Below are 16963 nucleotides of genomic sequence, written 5' to 3' on the forward strand. Positions count from 1 at the left end.
CAAACTTCTGCAGTTGAAGAGCCCTGGTAAAATTATTTCTTCTGATTAGAAGTTAAACCTGTCAGTCACAAAAGAGATCTCTATCTCTCCATGCCCTTCCTCCACTCTCACTCACCCTGTCATTTCACATGGCAAACTTTGGGAACAAATGTTTCTGGTTTTTTTGCAGACATAGTGCCTGATCAGAAATGCTGGTGTATTATCTGGATACCATTTTAAAAAAACAACATTTATCATATTTGAAACATGCAAATCTAAAACACCATACATACTATTCTCTTCCATGTGCATTTGGTGGCTGGTGCACCAAAAGCCATTTTGAGCCACAGGTGCAAACTCAGTGGTTTTCACTGAAAGGAGAACACTGGAAAATCATTCCATGGCTTCACTTTAAGCAAATTGAAATGACAGTATGGGCCTGGAGATCCTGGTATGTCATCATTTAGGATAGAGTGTCTGTGAGATGCATTGTTACGGCCCATCCCAGATAAAGAAGAAGCACACGCCTGATATTTTACTGTCTATTGGCAAGAGAAACCTTTGCAGCAGCTTCCGTGGTGCTCCAGATTCACACGACACGTCTGCTTCTCGCCTGTAGACGGTGGTCTGCAGGTCTGCGCCTTATGGAGCAGTTGCAGCAACAGTGGGGCCCCTCCGCTTCTATGGCTTATATAGCCTCCTCCGAGGGGCTCCTTTCCCACCACCTGAGACGTTTCCTGCATGGAAGTCATTGCTGCTCTGCCTTTTTCAAGCCCCTCCTGGTTCCAGGAGACTCTGGGGTGGGGGAAGGTGGGGGATCTACTGACCCATCCATTGCTTGAACTGCCCCTTCTTCCTCAGCTACATCCTGCGCCTCTTCCTCTGCCTTCAACTGCCCTGACTCTCCCTCCTCCCCTGGCTCCTGCCTTGTGGGTGGCATGGCTGGTCCCCTCTCCTGGGTCACTCCCCTGGTCTCCTGCCTTCGCCACATTCTTTTCAGGAACCCTACATGGCAGATTTGGCCCAACAGCATTAGAACCTCAGCTTTCTTCAAGCCTAATTTGGGGAGAGGCGAGAGGGTGGGAATGTGTGGTTGCAGAGTGAGCATGATGCCCACAACATGCTCTCTGGTTTGCAAATGTGCCCACGAGCCCCAAGTGTTGGAAGCCCCCGAGACTGTGTTTTTCTATGTTGCTTTCTCTCAAAATACACATTTTCAAATGCATTTTGAGAGCTCATTTGGGTCAAGAACTGGGTTAGAACAGTATGTAACAAAGTTCTGGTATGCACATTTGTCCAGGGTTGCCCTCCTTCAATAAGTGAAAATCCGGACACATTTTCCAAAAAGTGAAAACATGGACATTTGAGCAATTTACGGCCGGACATTGTTTCCGATGACTGCATCCCAGCTATGTCCAGGAAATTCCAGGCGTATGGCAACCCTACCTTTGCCCATCAATCTGGATGAGAATTCACAACAATTGAATTTGACAAGCATCCTCCACAGTCCTGGGTGACTTTACTGATGGCTTACCTCAGTTTAAAGCAGCTTCCTATTTTTACTGTGGCCTTGCTTAAAAGAAGAGTCTTTTTTTTAAAAAAAAGAATTAGAGACAGTCCTGATCTCCCTGAAAAACAAAGTCAGAGCTCTTCCAGGTATAGTCAGGCTTCATCCTGATTTGTTTGTACTGCAGTTATACAGCCTCACCATCATTCCCACTTTCCCAGCTCTTTTCTTACCACATTCATCCATGTTTCGTTTCATTAGTTGGTCTGTTACACAAGTGCACCAAACCCAACTTAATTGTACTATATAACTTAAATCTGTCATTAAATGATCTGAAGATCTGATACAAAATACTGCTGTTGTGCACTAGATGGCAGGATAAACACCTGCAGATAATTGCTGCGGAAACTGACACACTGTATACAGCCGGATCACTGACATATATGCATTTTGCAATACAAATATTATCTGAGCAAAGTGCTTCTGCATTCAATCAAAATGTTCATATTGTTTTTTGAAACAAGAACAGCAGGCAACCCACACAACTATATCTAACTTGGAATGTGGAAAACCTCCACACCATTTGGTCTGCCGTGTATTTTCATTTAGCCACCTGGTATCAGGTGCAGAGCACATCAAGGTAGGGAACGCTTGTGCACAGCTCTGCCTTCCCAAGCACTGAGCACAGGGCTTGCACAGCCTTTGAGCAGTGCTGGGTGCCAAGCGTTTGGGAATTGCTGTGGGTTAAACCACAGAGCCTAGGACTTGCCGATCAGAAGGTCAGCGGTTCGAATCCCCATGATGGGGCGAGCTCCCGTTGCTCGGTCCCTGCTCCTGCCAACCTAGCAGTTCGAAAGCATGAAGTGCAAGTAGATAAATAGGTACCGCTCTGGCGGGAAGGTAAACGGCGTTTCCATGCACTGCTCTGGTTCGCCAGAAGAGGCTTAGTCATGCTGGCCACATGACCTGGAAGCTGTACGCCGGCTCCCTCGGCCAATAAAGCAAGATGAGTGCTGCAACCCCAGAGTCGGTCACGACTGGACCTAATGGTCAGGGGTCCCTTTACCCTTTACCTTTACCTGATGCCTTTATGATGTCAGATGACTGCCAGGTGGGTTGTCCCACCCACCTGCCAAAGTTGGTGCTTGTCAGTGAGAGAAGTAAGGATCTGGCCCTCTGTTTTTTACCTGAGCTGTTGGAGGTAAAGGGTGAAGATTGCAATCCAACTTGGGAGTAAGTCCCATTGAATTCTAAAGGATTTGTTTCAGAGTAGACAGAGGGGCGTGCACTCTGTCCTGCTAATTCCGGTGAAAATCTGGAGTATTCCTCCCAGTGCAAATGATTCTCCTCATTTCTAGCTAAGCCCTAAGGCTGCAACTACCTAAGGTACACAGGAAAAGCTAATGGGTGCGCCAGGCCCGGGGTTAACCCAAGCAACACGGTCCAGGTCCGGTCCCGAATCCAAGGGTTCCATGAGGAGTCAGTCCGATAGGGCCAAGGCAGGACATGAGGCAGGAAACCAGGCAAGGTCAGGCACAGGTTCACAGGCAGGTTCTGGCAAACAGCAACGCTGCTCCCGCAACCTGGGGCAGGGTCCAGCAGCCTTTTATCTTTGTCAGGGTAACAGCTGGTCCTGATCCCCCAGTGACTCACCCCCTGTCTCGCCTGAAGACGAGCACTCCTCCTGTGAGTACTCATGTCTCTCCTTCTCTCAGACCTGAGTCTCTGCATCTTAGGAGATGTTGGTGGGTTACTAGACCCAAAGGCCACCTCAGCCTCCCCTGACCCAACCGGTAGTGGAGCAGGTGTAAGTGATTGCCCAGCTGGAGGCAATGAAGTAATCCCCACATCTGGAGCCAGGGCTGGCTCAGGCCCCTGACTCGGCCCAGCTGGTGTTTGTTGCAGGGGAACCTGTGCAGACTGGGGCCCTTCAGAATCAGGCCCCAGACTAGGTTCAGCTGCCGCCTGAAGCAAAGGATCCAGTGCGGACTGAGACTCCTCTGGAACTCAGGAACTTGCAAGACATTTTCGTCTTGCGAAGCAAGCCCATAGGAAATTCGTTTTGCGAAGCACCTCCAAAACGGAAAACTCTTTCGTCTAGCAAGTTTTCCGTCTTGCGAGGCATTCGTCTTGTGGGGCACCACTGTACAGCACAGCCTTCTTTAAGAATGTCTGAACTGCATATTTCCGTTCAGAGGGGTATGGACCCAGCTCAACCCGGTGTCAGACTTTTTGAATGCAGAACGCTCACATCATGAGTTCCCCTCATTGTGAATATACCCCATCCCTATCTCTCTGCTGCCTTGAGGAAATCTTTGGGAGAAGAAAAGGCCATGGAGTAAACCCTACACAAATCTGGAGTGGAGACCCTAAGACGGTTGGTACGCCTGCTACAGGCAAGCTGGTGCCAAACAGATTACTCTGCTTTCCTTTGGACCACATCAGTGAGACCGAGGAGGGAGTCTTGCTGTCTGGGCAGCCCAGGCTTTTCCCCCGGGGAAGTCACTTTGGTTTCTGGTTTGACTTCACCCCCAGAGGCACACTCCATTGTCTCTCAAGACAGAGGGATGCCAACAGCAACAACTGGCAGTGGCGCTGTGGGTTAAAGCCTCAGCGCCTAGGACTTGCCGATCGAAAGGTCGGCGGTTCGAATCCCTGCGGCGGGGTGCGCTCCCGCTGCTCGGTCCCAGCGCCTGCCAACCTAGCAGTTCGAAAGCACCTCCGGGTGCAAGGAGATAAATAGGGACCGCTTACCAGCGGGAAGGTAAACGGCGTTTCCGTGTGCGGCTCTGGCTCGCCAGAGCAGCGATGTCACGCTGGCCACGTGACCCGGAAGTGTCTCCGGACAGCGCTGGCCCCTGGCCTCTTAAGTGAGATGGGCGCACAACCCCAGAGTCTGTCAAGACTGGCCCGTACGGGCAGGGGTACCTTTACCTTTACCTTTGAACCTAGGACCTTCTGTTTGCAAAACAGATGCTGTCCTATTGCCCTTCCTCCTTGCACCACAACATTCCTGCTCTAATAAAGCAAAGGGATTTATGTGTGGTTATGTGTTTACCATAGAGAAGCTTGCAGAAACTCTCCTCTGTGCAACTCTCACCTGATCCCTACTTCCTACGCTAATGCAAAAACAGAATGCAGCTAACCATTAGATGCTGCCCGGCTCCAAATCTTGCAACATTATCTGTGGGCTCAGCTCTAGGCAGGAACATTGTCCTGAGAGGAGAAGAAGGGGAGTTTGGATTTAATATCCCGCCTTTCACTCTCCTTAAGGAGTCTCAAAGCAGCTAACAATCTTCTTTTCCCTTCTTCCCCTACAACAAACACTCTGTGAGGTGAGTGAGGCTGAGAGACTTCAGAGAAGTGTGACTAGCCCAAGGTCACCCAGCAGCTGCATGTGGAGGAGCGGGGAAGCGAACCCTGTTCACCAGGTTACGAGTCCACCGCTCTTAACCACTACACCACACTGGCTCAAAAGAGGCTGATACAAAAGACCTTCATCCTAAAAGAGTTTTGCCTTTTACCAGGTGCAACTCGTTTTCAGTCCGGAAGCTTAAGTTAGTGCAGAATGCAGCAGCACAATTGCTGACATGAGTGAGGCCTTGTGAGTGAGTAACACGTGTGCTCAGAGACCTGCACTGGTTGCCAATTTGCTACAGGGCCAATTTCACGGTGTTACTATTAGCATACAAAGCCCTTAGCTTACCTACAAGATCGCCTTACTCTGCATGTGGCCAGTTGACCGCTTCAATCCGCAGAACAGGCACGACTGCAGATGCCACAGAATACCCTTTCTTACCCATTTGTAAGAACTGGATCATTTAGTGTGGCAGTGCATCAACTATGGAACTCCCTCGTTATTAAGATCCAGCTGGTGCCTTCACTGTACTCTTTTTGCTGCCTGCTAAAAATCAGTCCTGTTTTGACAGGCCTACCCAGGTGCTTAGAAAGCTGAGGTAATTTTCATTTGTTTTAGTATTTTGACTTTTGTATGTCTTAAAGCATGGTTGTGATTTTTTTCTTGATCTTGCTGTTTCATCCCTGGTACGCCGCTTTGAGGTTTTTGTGTGTGCAAATTTATGAAATAAATAAATTATTTCGGTGAGAATTGCTTGCGAAGATGTGTATATTAAAAGAAATATGCACAAGATTCTTATAATTATTACTGAGGACTTCCTTTTTTAAATAAAAAAACACCATGAATTGATGTGGAATGTGGAGAAGTGAATTTAGTAATTGCCCGGGGGGGGGGGGAACCACCATTAATCCCTTGTTGCTCCCTGTTTTCCTTTGTGGCTCTTTTGAGAGCTCAAAAAATCTGACTTGTGGGTTTGAGGAGAGGAGGAAGAGCTGCCCCATCTCTCTGGGGTATGAGTAGGAAAACTGGCAACTGAAGTTCTTGGTGAAATGAGGACTCAGGAAGCTGAACGAACGGCATACAAAAGATGAAGAAGGCAAGGCAGTGATGATACATTGGGCTAGAGATTTTGGGTATAATATCCAACTTTCATCTTAGGAAAAGCTATGTTTATTCACCCACCATTTGCTGCTTTTTCCTCCTGTCTTCACTGTAGGGCAGGAAATGAGGTGTGTCAATCTGAAGTCCCCAAAGTTCCATCAAAACACGCCTGATTGGGGCTTGAACAAATCAGATTAGGTGAAGGGCTGAGATCATTTCCTTGGAAGGTAGCAAGTGGGTGGTCACTATACTCCTCTCCTGTCTATAGCCAGAGGGGTTAGGTTAAGAATGAAAAGCGACTCCTCCAAGCCCATCTCTTGAGCATTCATACTGATGTAAAAGCAAGTTTCCAAGTTCAGGTTCAGATCCTGATAGATATCATTTAATTGTTTTGCTACTGTATTTCATAGGGACTTACTGAGCTCAGACCCATCCCCATCTTGATGTACCTTCAAAACTTCACTAACTTCAGTTTCTTTGCTGGTAGGTCTTTGCTGTGGTGATACAGTGATAATTTGTTGTCTCCACTAACCTGGCCAATGTACCATTTATGGCATTCAAACCTGTCTCTGTTGTGGCCAAGTCTGTTGTGCCAAGTTTATTATTACACACAGTTGATGTTTCATTATATGGAAGAAGTTGGCGTTTGCCTGGGAACATATGTATCAGCTCCTAATAACCTTTCATTAAAGGAGTATGTAGCAGATCCTCTTATTTTGAATATGGCACCTCCAGCCCCATTCCTTGCACACTCACCATGTAAAGGATCAAGGCTGTCCATATAAAACAGATTAAGTACCTTTTGCCACAATTGCTTTGCAGGTATTGCTGCCTTCCTTGCTCCAGCTGCTGAGTCATAGTTCAGCATAAACCTCTGTATTAAATTTGGCAATGGAGTTCTGGTAGACTTGTTTGAAGCACTGTAGGTCTGTGCTAGCATGTTAATCATGATGAAAGTGTCAAAACTGCAGCGTATCCTTCAGGCAAGATGGGTGGTTAAGCGTTCCTTATCAGCTGAACACCGAGCTGAAGCAGTTGTTTTCCCATCACCTCTCCAATTAAAATATATGGCCATTCAACCCACATAGAAGTAAAACAGATAAAACTGATACACTCCTTGCCTGTATGTTACAATTAACACTGCTGAGGGAACTAGAACTATTAAAAAACAAATTTAACTAGAACAGACGGCAGACCTCAAAGACAAGCAGGCTTGCTTGTCGCTATCTTCACCTCATCTTAGTAAAAAATATTCCCTCCCTGCATGATATGGCACCAGTGGCAAGTTTTAGCCTCATATCTCACCAGGAGAAGGACAACTTAAACATCTTCTCCCTTCATATTGTGGGGAAGACTACTGACCACCTCCAACTAGTATTTAATTTTTAAAGAACAACAACATCCTAATTTTGTTACTCTCATATTGTGTACTTAGTAAGAATTTGAGTTTTCAATTTACAATTGATGTGAAATTTGAATTGGGAATTTACAGCTAGGGAGTGAGTGGAGGGATTCAATTCAGTTTGCATTTAAAGGCAAACTTATCTAATTTGGACTTTCTGAAACAATGAGCAAACTGAAACAGAGTCATCTTCAAAATTCATAATTCTCCAAAATATGCAGTGCAGTTCTCCAGCCAAGTAAGGTGTGCATAAAATGCATATATTAGTAAAATAACATACCAAAAAATGCATTATTAGGGACAATTGCTTGTTAAAAAGTGCATATTGGACAAAAATGCAAAAAAATGCATTAAGTGGAAGAAATTTGCATCAAATTCTGGTAATTTTCAAAAGGACTTATCTAACAAATATATTTAAAAATGAAAGAGAAAACATTGCAAACTGATGTGGAAATGTGGAGAACAGAATTTAGGACTGGAAAAATGAGAAATGGAGATAAAGTGAAATTGACAGATTTGCCCATCCCTTTTTCCAGTTTACAGTCCATGAGCATACCCACTGCATGATATAGCCAGTTGTTGTTGCTAGTAGCAGTCATCTCAGTACCCAGACAGTAATCTGAAGAGAGTATCACATGCCCAGAATATTCTCTCCACCTCATCTAATTAATATCTTCAAGAATCCTATTTGTATTTTGGTTTCACTCCTCCAGCAGTAGTTGCTATTGCTGGAAATAGGTCAAAGCATTATGTATATGAGACGCAACTCCCTGAAACGAACCTCTTGCCGTCTTAATTCCTGTAACCATCTGGATTTAGCCAGGCTTTCATTTATGGATTCTTCCCACTCTTGATCCTGCAGCTTCTCCTGGGACAATAGACCTAAATTCATTCAGTTCATGACAGTAGATATTAAAAGGGACAGGTGGACGGGCCTCTACAAAAGTTCAGGTAAGCACACAAGTCAAGAGGCTGGTTCATTAGGGCAATGGGGCACTGCCACACCAACGTCATCCTGGCCTCATTCAGACCCCACATGTCTGCCTTTTTCTTATAACCAGCCCAGAGGGTGGAACTGGCTAATCAATGGTTCCTCATCATCCTGGAAACAAGTGACAAGTGGGGTGCCGCAGGGTTCCACCTTGGGCCCGTTGTTGTTCAACAGCTTTATAAATAACTAGTGTGAGGGTATCAAGGGGCTGCCTATCAAATTTGCAGATGACACCAAACTGGGAGGGAGAGCCAATGCCACAGAGGACAGAATTGGGATTCAAGATGACCTTAAGAGATTGAAGAGCCGGACCAAAATGAATTTCAGTAGGGACAAATGTAAGGTTTTACACTTAGGCAGGAAGAACCAGCTGCACAATTATAAGATGGGGGACACCTGGCTTACTAGCAGGACATGTGAAAAGGATATAGCGGTCTTGGTAGACCACAAGTTTAACATGATGCAGCAGCAAAAAAAAAAAAAAAAAGCTTATGTTATTCTAGGCGCCATCAACAGAAGCATCCAGATCAAGGGAAGTAACAGTACCACTCTATTCTGCCTTGTTCAGACCACACCTGGAATGCTGTGTCCAGTTCTGGGCATCACAATTTAAGAAGGATTTTGGCAAATTGGAATGTGTGCAGAGGGTGATCAAGATGACGGTTCTGGAAAACAAGCCTTATGAGAAATGGCTGAGGCAATTTGTCTGATAAGGAGATAAGATAGCCATCTTCAAATATCTCAACGACTCTCACATGGAAGATGGAGCAAGCTTGTTTTCTCCTGCTCATGAGGTTAGGGCCAGAAAGACTCTCCTCCCTGAAAGAGAGGGGAGTGGTTGTGGACGGGAGCCCGAGCACCGCTCCTAGCAGGGGGCGTTGCCCCCTGCCTCCAGCTCACCTGGCTGGCACTCACGCCCCCCCGGTGGCTGTCCAACCAGGTGCCATGGGGGGGCGTGTCCAGCAGCCTTTATGCTGCAGTGCCAGCCTCCCCCCCGGCCTCATTTCTCTTTGTCGTTGTCTTTCCGGAGCACCTGTGGAACGTGGGAGACGCTAAGTGATACAGGGAGTATTGGCGTCCGTGGCACCCTCCACTCTCAGGTCCTACAAGAAGGCCTGGTGTGATTTCCTTGGTTTCAGGTCTGGGTTATCTGGGCTCTCACATGACGTACCTCCTACCACTGACGCTGTCTTGCAGTACCTTTCCCATCTCTATGATCTGGGATGTGCTCCTAAAACCTTAAATATTCACGTAGCCGCCATCAGCTTCTTTTCAAAAGCTACATTTGCTCATGACCCGGGTAGCGACTTCTTGATCCATAGAGCCATTGAGGGTTGGGGCAGGTTACAACCTCACAGGGCCGAGGGCCGTAAGACGATTTCTTCCGAGTTGTTATCACAGATACGCATAAAACTCAGGTCAATTTGCTACGCTATCGCCTTTTTGGCACGCTTAGAGTTGGTGAGGTGGTGTTTGTAGTTAGTGCACGAGGTTCAACACGCGGCCTCCTGTGCGAGGACGTGCAGTTGTCCGATTCTAACATGACAGTGCGTATATGTCAGTCCAAGACTGATCAGGCTAGTAAAGGTGTCCTAGTTAAGCTCACGGCGTCGGCACAGCAGAGCCCATGCTCGGTAGAGGACACTAGGCGGTACCTCTACCTCAGACCGCCCAGCCCGGGTCCGTTTCTGGTCCATGAAGATGGGTCACCCTTGTTGAGGCATCAATTCACCAGAGTACTTCGCAAGGCTATTGAGGCTTGTGGTCTATCCTCCCAGGAGTACGCTGCGCATTCATTTAGGATTGGCGCTGCAACCACGGCCGCGCACCTGGGGCTACTGGCGGACAGGATCAAAGAAATGGGCCGGTGGGAAATCCAATGCTTATAAGTCTAATATGCGACTTGCAGCTTTACCCTACTTATCCGCCTTTTCTTTTCTGTCTTTTACCCCCAGCTATGCTCAGGAGAAGCGTGTGGATTTGCGGCCACAGTATAGTTCATTGGGCCCGCGTACAAGCGGTGAGCTGCGGCCTTGCACACAATCTTGGCCTTCCACATGGTGTTCGAGTTTCCTGGTTTTCGACAAGAGGCATGTGTTGGGAGGAGCTTATGCCATTGCTGTGGGAGAAAGTAGCCAAGTTCGGCCCTCCGTGTGGATTTGTTGTGGAGCATAAAAAGAGACTTGAATGCATTTGCAGCCTTGTGTCCCAGAACAACGGTGTTCTGGTCCTCTCATTTGGGGAGAATGACCTCGCTAACAGAAGGAGTGTGGACTTGTTGTGGAGCATAAAAAGAGACTTGAATGCATTTGCAGCCTTGTGTCCCAGAACAACGGTGTTCTGGTCCTCCTTCTTGAAAAGAACTGTTTGGCGCGGTACGCAAAGCTGTATGGCCATTATAAGAACCAGGTAACTCGTAAATCGGGCGGTAGCCCGTTGAGTGCGCTTTATGTATGGCCGAGTCATTTATCATGACCGTATCCGGATCAGCGACCAAGCTTCATACCGGAATGACGGCATCCACTTGTCGGATCTGGGGAACAACATTTGGTTAGCTAGTGTCAGCAAAAAGCATCTGGGATTGGTTGCAGCTTTGAAGGTATTGGCGGCGAGCCTTTAGCTCGGGTGGCGGTTAGGCATTGGAATAATGTGTTGTGGTGTGTCGAAGTGCTAGGTGTGGCCATCGCCTATGCCTTCAATTTCTAGGGGTATTCCGTTAATGGAATCTGGCGGTCGTGTATTCCGTCCGAAGCCTGCTTGGCGGGAGGCCATGGCACGACCCTCGGTGACATCAGGGGTGAGCCTATAGTTGGATTAGCATCAACAGGTGATGAACCCCTGGTGAATAAACCCACTTGTTTCGCGATCCAATGCCTAAGCCAATACCTTTTCATTGCTGTAATCAATAAAGCTGTGGCCTTTTCTAGCCCATTAACCTTATATCACGTGTCCCTGTGTCTTCATTTTACTTCGCGGGGGTCGGGTCCTCGAACCACAAAGACTCTCCTCCCTGAAAGAGAGGGGAGTGGTTGTGGACGGGAGCCCGAGCACCGCTCCTAGCAGGGGGCGTTGCCCCCTGCCTCCAGCTCACCTGGCTGGCACTCACGCCCCCCCGGTGGCTGTCCAACCAGGTGCCATGGGGGGGCGTGTCCAGCAGCCTTTATGCTGCAGTGCCAGCCTCCCCCCCGGCCTCATTTCTCTTTGTCGTCCTGGGCGAGTCACCCACCCTCCACTCCCTTTGAGTTAGGGCTTAGGTCATTGGCCTTGCTATGGACCTTAGGTTGGTCGCCCCGGTTGCCCGGGGGGCCTGGTAGGAGTTTTTCCATTTGGCATTAGGCTTTTTGGTTTTTTCGCCTACCTCGTAGCAATCGTCACAACTTTTTGGTGGTATTGGTGGGTAGGTTAGGCATTGGAATAATGTGTTGTGGTGTGTCGAAGTGCTAGGTGTGGCCATCGCCTATGCCTTCAATTTCTAGGGGTATTCCGTTAATGGAATCTGGCGGTCGTGTATTCCGTCCGAAGCCTGCTTGGCGGGAGGCCATGGCACGACCCTCGGTGACATCAGGGGTGAGCCTATAGTTGGATTAGCATCAACAGGTGATGAACCCCTGGTGAATAAACCCACTTGTTTCGCGATCCAATGCCTAAGCCAATACCTTTTCATTGCTGTAATCAATAAAGCTGTGGCCTTTTCTAGCCCATTAACCTTATATCACGTGTCCCTGTGTCTTCATTTTACTTCGCGGGGGTCGGGTCCTCGAACCACAACCAATGGATTCAAGTTACAATAAAGGAGATTCCAACTAAACATCAGGAATGACTTTCAGCCAGTAAGAGCTGTTTGTCAGTGGTACGGAGTCCCACAAGGGGTGATAGACTCTCCTTCCTTGGAGGTTTTTAAGCAAAGGTTGGATGGCCATTTGTCATGTATGATCTAGTTGAGATTCCTGAGGTTGAACTAGATGACCCTTGGGGTCTCTTCCACTCTACAATTTTATGATTCTATGAAAATGGGGACATTAGAATTAGTTGGCTTTGCCTGTCACTGACTCTAGCTCCATCTTTCTGCTTTCTGCCCTGCCAGTTCTGATGGGCACCAGCCACCTGTGACTGAAGCCAATGAAAATGTCCAAGTACTGTCACAATAATTTCATACTGACCAGTCTGCAAACTTGCTGCCATGTTCTGGATCCCCTGAAGTTTATCTAGCAATCCAAAGGCAGACACATGCACAGAAACCCTGCATTTAGGGTGCTTCCAGGCAGTCACTATTTTAAGGTTTGGGTTCAATCTCATGCCAACAAATTCAGTTCGTTCAGTTAAGATTGATTTGGCATCTTATGCAGCAAAACTGTCCCCCTCCTCACTCTGACATTTCACAAAAAGGAAAGAAAAGGGGAAATGCTCTAGAAATTATGGAGTAATGATTGTTTGATGCCTTATCATATAACCTCCTCACAAACAAATCAGAAGGAACACTCAATAAATACCCAATGTTGTTTAACCTCCCTGCAAATTTGTGCAAACTAACCAGCAGGAATATTCCATAAACAGGCTGCTTGGAAGTAATCTTAGTCAACAACTTAAAAAAGAAGAAGAACAACAACAACTCTGGTTTACACATAAAATTTAGGGCTATTTGTGGCAAAGGTTCTGAATGGAGCTCCTCATATAGCTTTGAGGACATTTGTGGAGGAAAAAAGCCACTAACTTTTGGACCAGATGATCAAGGCTGGGCATTAACCATTAGCTGCTGTGCTGCTCCTGAGGTACGTTTTCCGGTCTTATTTTTGGAGGAGGGAAATGAGGCTTTCCTGTTGCTTCAAGGCAGCTGGCATTTATCCTCCTAGGCTTGCCTTTGCATTGTATTTGAGGCAGGTCTGGATGTAAGCCTTCAGACAAGACTGCAGTTAACTGGTGTATTTACAAGAGGGCGGTGGGAAAGGGCCGTGCAAAGAACATCTACTTCCGGAATACACCCATTCCCATTAGGACCTAAGGCTGTGCAATCCATCAGTCCCCCCACCGTGCTTTGGTACACATAATGGAACAATAAGAACACAGCCTTTCCTCTTGTTACCTTTCCTCCAATAATATGAGGGAAAATGGGCACAAATATTTCTAAGTATGCTGTTTAGGCATAGCTCATTCATTGCTCTCCATATCTAAAGAAGTTCTTTCATCTTTACATTTATGTTTACTTCAGTCCTGGGGGTTGGATGCGGCCTGTACAGCTGCCCGCCACCCACAATCCAGCCTACAGACTCCTCTTCTTGGCTTGCTCCGGGCACAGCAATGAGGCTTCTCCATTGGAAGCTGATCTTAAACCTAATTTCCATGCAGATCATTTGGATGAGGGCAGAGCATGGGGTGGATTTTAAATGGTATTACACCTTCCTTCGTATGCATTGTGACCCTCCGCTGCCCACCCCCTTCAGTGTGGCAATTAGGCTTGAATATTCATGGCAATTGTTTTCAAATTTAATTGCCACATGAATGGTGGGGGGAGCTCTGTGGAGACTACAGTTAGTAGGAATGGATTAACCCTTCCTTTCCCACATAATATTAATAATAAATATTTTATTATTTATACCCCACCCATCTGTCTGGGTTCCCCGAGCCACTCTGGGTGGCTTACAGCATATATAGAAACATAGGAAAATACTATGTTGGCATCTCCACAAAGATCACTACACACACACACACACACACACACACACACACACAGACAGTATAATGTGTGAACATGGCTTTGTGTGAGCATGGATTTGTGTGAACACTATCAGACCTTCCAAGTGTCCCTATTTTCCAGTGATGCCCCTGATTTAGAGAAGCCATCCTGGTTTCTGATTTGATCCTGGAATGTCCCGCTTTTCCTTAGGATGTCACTATTTTCATCAGAGAAATGTTGGAGGGCATGCACTGTTGTGTGAATGTGTAGGAATGCATGTGGGAAGGGTACAAGAGAGAGAGAGAGAGAGAGATTTTTTTCTCCTGTGGGAAGGTCAGTAATACACTGAAAGGGGAACACAGGCTAATATTTTACAAAAAAGAAGAGAAGAATAGTGCCTATACATTTCCCCTCATATCTCAGGTTCCACAAATGCTAGAAACATGCTTTTAAAAAAATGAAACTAGCAATCCAAGTGGTGTGAGAGGCTGAGACACTGCCCCCTTGCACCCCACTTCCACTGCTGTGGAAGTGTCCCTGCCCACTACTGTCATGTAGCTCCCTGAAGGCCCTCAATTTGGGGAAAAAAAATCCCTTCCCACTTTTTGCCCAGGCAATAAAAAGGATTGGGCCCTTCCTTTATGCTCCTGGGCATATTTGAGGCTCCTGTGTTGCTCTACAGTGCCCTGAACAACTTGGGCCAAGGTTCCCTTAAGGACCACCTCAGGATCCAGAGGAGCACTGTTAGTGGTTCCTCCTGTTGCTGAGGCCCAACTGGCCTCAGATAAGAGTTTGGGCAATTCACAATGTTGTTCACATGTTGTGGCAGAGATTAGGCAGCCCACCTCCCCTTTGACTTTCAGGTGCCTTTTGAATACCTTTTTGTGTCAGCAGACCTAATGAACTGTACTTTGTTGTTGTTGTTGAAATGGTGTTTTATGTTTGAATATTGCAAATAGCCATGATATTTTGTGGCACGATGGCATAGAAATGGTTTTATAAGTAAATAAACAGGGAAACTCACTACTGCAACTGGATCTGGATCGTGCTCATGTCTTGGCAAACCTTCTCAGAGCAAGCATATGGTAGTTGCCAGCTGTATGAGCCATGAAAGTTTGATTCAGACCTCACCTTAGTTGTGAACTTAGCAGGTGGTTTCATAAAGTGCTTTCATAAAGCAGCTCCAGCCTTCCATATTTAATAGGGATAATCTATGGGGCTTTTGCAGGGATTCCTAAGAAGTGCATGTGAAACACTTTGAACTGGTGCCAAGTATTATTGTTTCTCCCTCGCCCATGTCCAGGGCCACCAAAACCTCAAGAAAGGTGTGCCTTCTCCATTGTCTGGCATGAAACTGCTTTCTCTCTATTCCTGCCACACCTTCCTCAAGCCAGGAATAATGAGTCCTGCCTTCCTGCTGGCATGTAGATAATTACAGCTGGGACCCATTGGACCATTCTGGTATTGTTGGCCTTAGACTCCTGGCAGCTCTTGTAAGCTGATGTGGGGAGGTGAAGCTGGTTGTTTGGTCAAGCCTGGTCTTGCTTATCCCTCGCGGGCATCCTTTGTTGAATGGCTTCTTTAAATGTAAAGGTTCATCATTGTTCCACCCGATGTGTATGTCTTTAAGGTGCCAGAGCAAGGGCCAGAGCAAGATAACGAGACCCAGCTTTACAGCTGTGAAACATAGCAGGTGCTGCTGAGTTGTACTGATTAAGGTGTGTCAGCATTTGGTTGTAGTATATAAGGAGCAGCACCTAGCTCTCCCATTACCCTGGGGGTTGGGTTGGTGGTTGGGTCTGGTTTGTTGTTAATGTATTTAGTGTATAAGGAGTTTTTGTTTTTTTTGTAATTAAAACCTTGCTTAAGTTATTTTTGAGTCCCTTTCTTTCTAATGCATGGTCACCCCAGCAAGCTCTCTGCAGCGCTACCATACTGCAAAAAGCCAACATCTTTGGTTATGGGCCCAGCTGCTGAGTGGATGACTGCATATTTTTGGACTCTGAGAAAGGTTTGAAAACTCCTTCTCCTGTTAGTGTAGTTCTGTGGGTCTGGAAGAGCTCCAGAATGGTTGACCGGGTTCCAGAAGTTGAGAAGGCTCTGGTCTTCCCACAGCTGACAGATGAGAACTATAGTTTATGGTCTTTTCGGGTGGAGGCGCTTTTGACCTCTAGAGAAGTATGGACCTATGTAACTGATGACCCTCCTGACCCTGTAACAAATGCTTGGTCGAAAGGAGATGCGAAAGCCAGGGCGATAATTAATTTGGCAGTCAGCGACCAGCAAGTAGTCTATATAAGGAATAAGAAAACTGCCAAAGAAATGTGGGACAGTCTTGCAGCAGTGCATGTTAGAAAAGTGTTAGCGTCTGCATTGACGTTTTTCAAGCAGTTGTACAAGACTAAGTTGCAGCCTGGTGGTGATTTGGCAGCACACTTGAGACGTCTGGAGGCAATACGCGGCGAATTAATTCGAAGGGACATGGACATACCTGATATTCAGTATGTTTTTATCATTCTTTGTTCCCTTAACGAGGACTTTGATGGCATAGCTAGCCAGATATCTGCCGTTCCACCAGCACAATTAACTGTGGAAGGGGTGACGGCAAGATTAATGGGCGAGTTGGATAGAAGGGAGGCTTGTGCTATAAGCACTCCTATTTCTAGAAGTAATGAGGAACGCCATATGCAAACTTGTGGTGATGCGACTGCATTTAAAGCTGCAAAGCGTTGTTGGTTCTGCAATAAGCAGGGACATTTTGCAAAGGACTGCAGATCCAAAAGAAAGCAAAGTACTCCTAAGCCTGTTTCTGTTCGTCAGTCACGGTTGTCAGCCCAGCAGTCGACATCGTACCGTAAAGACAGAAATGAGCCGCGAGCTTTTCATGCTCGGACTGCAGATCATAAAAGAATTAAAGGTGCCAAGTGGAATTCTTTTATTGTGGACTCAGGAGC

At 46.8% G+C, this 16963-nt stretch overlaps 1 protein-coding gene across 5 annotated transcripts in view; it reads right to left on the bottom strand.

The window, feature by feature from the left end:
* LOC307225663 (guanine nucleotide-binding protein G(t) subunit alpha-3) overlaps positions 1-16963 on the bottom strand; it is a 61308-nt gene that overhangs the window by 21675 nt on the left and 22670 nt on the right. The window contains exon 1 of one of the 5 annotated variants that reach the window (XM_079993727.1): positions 3140-3165. The exons of the other annotated variants lie outside the window; for them this stretch is intronic. The gene's annotated coding sequence lies outside the window, so the exon portion shown is untranslated. Of the gene's footprint in view, positions 1-3139; positions 3166-16963 lie in introns of those variants that run through there. 5 annotated transcript variants of the gene reach the window in all.

This window comes from Podarcis cretensis (assembly GCF_951804945.1).
Source record: "Podarcis cretensis genome assembly, chromosome: 10".
NCBI classification, from domain to species: domain Eukaryota; kingdom Metazoa; phylum Chordata; class Lepidosauria; order Squamata; family Lacertidae; genus Podarcis; species Podarcis cretensis.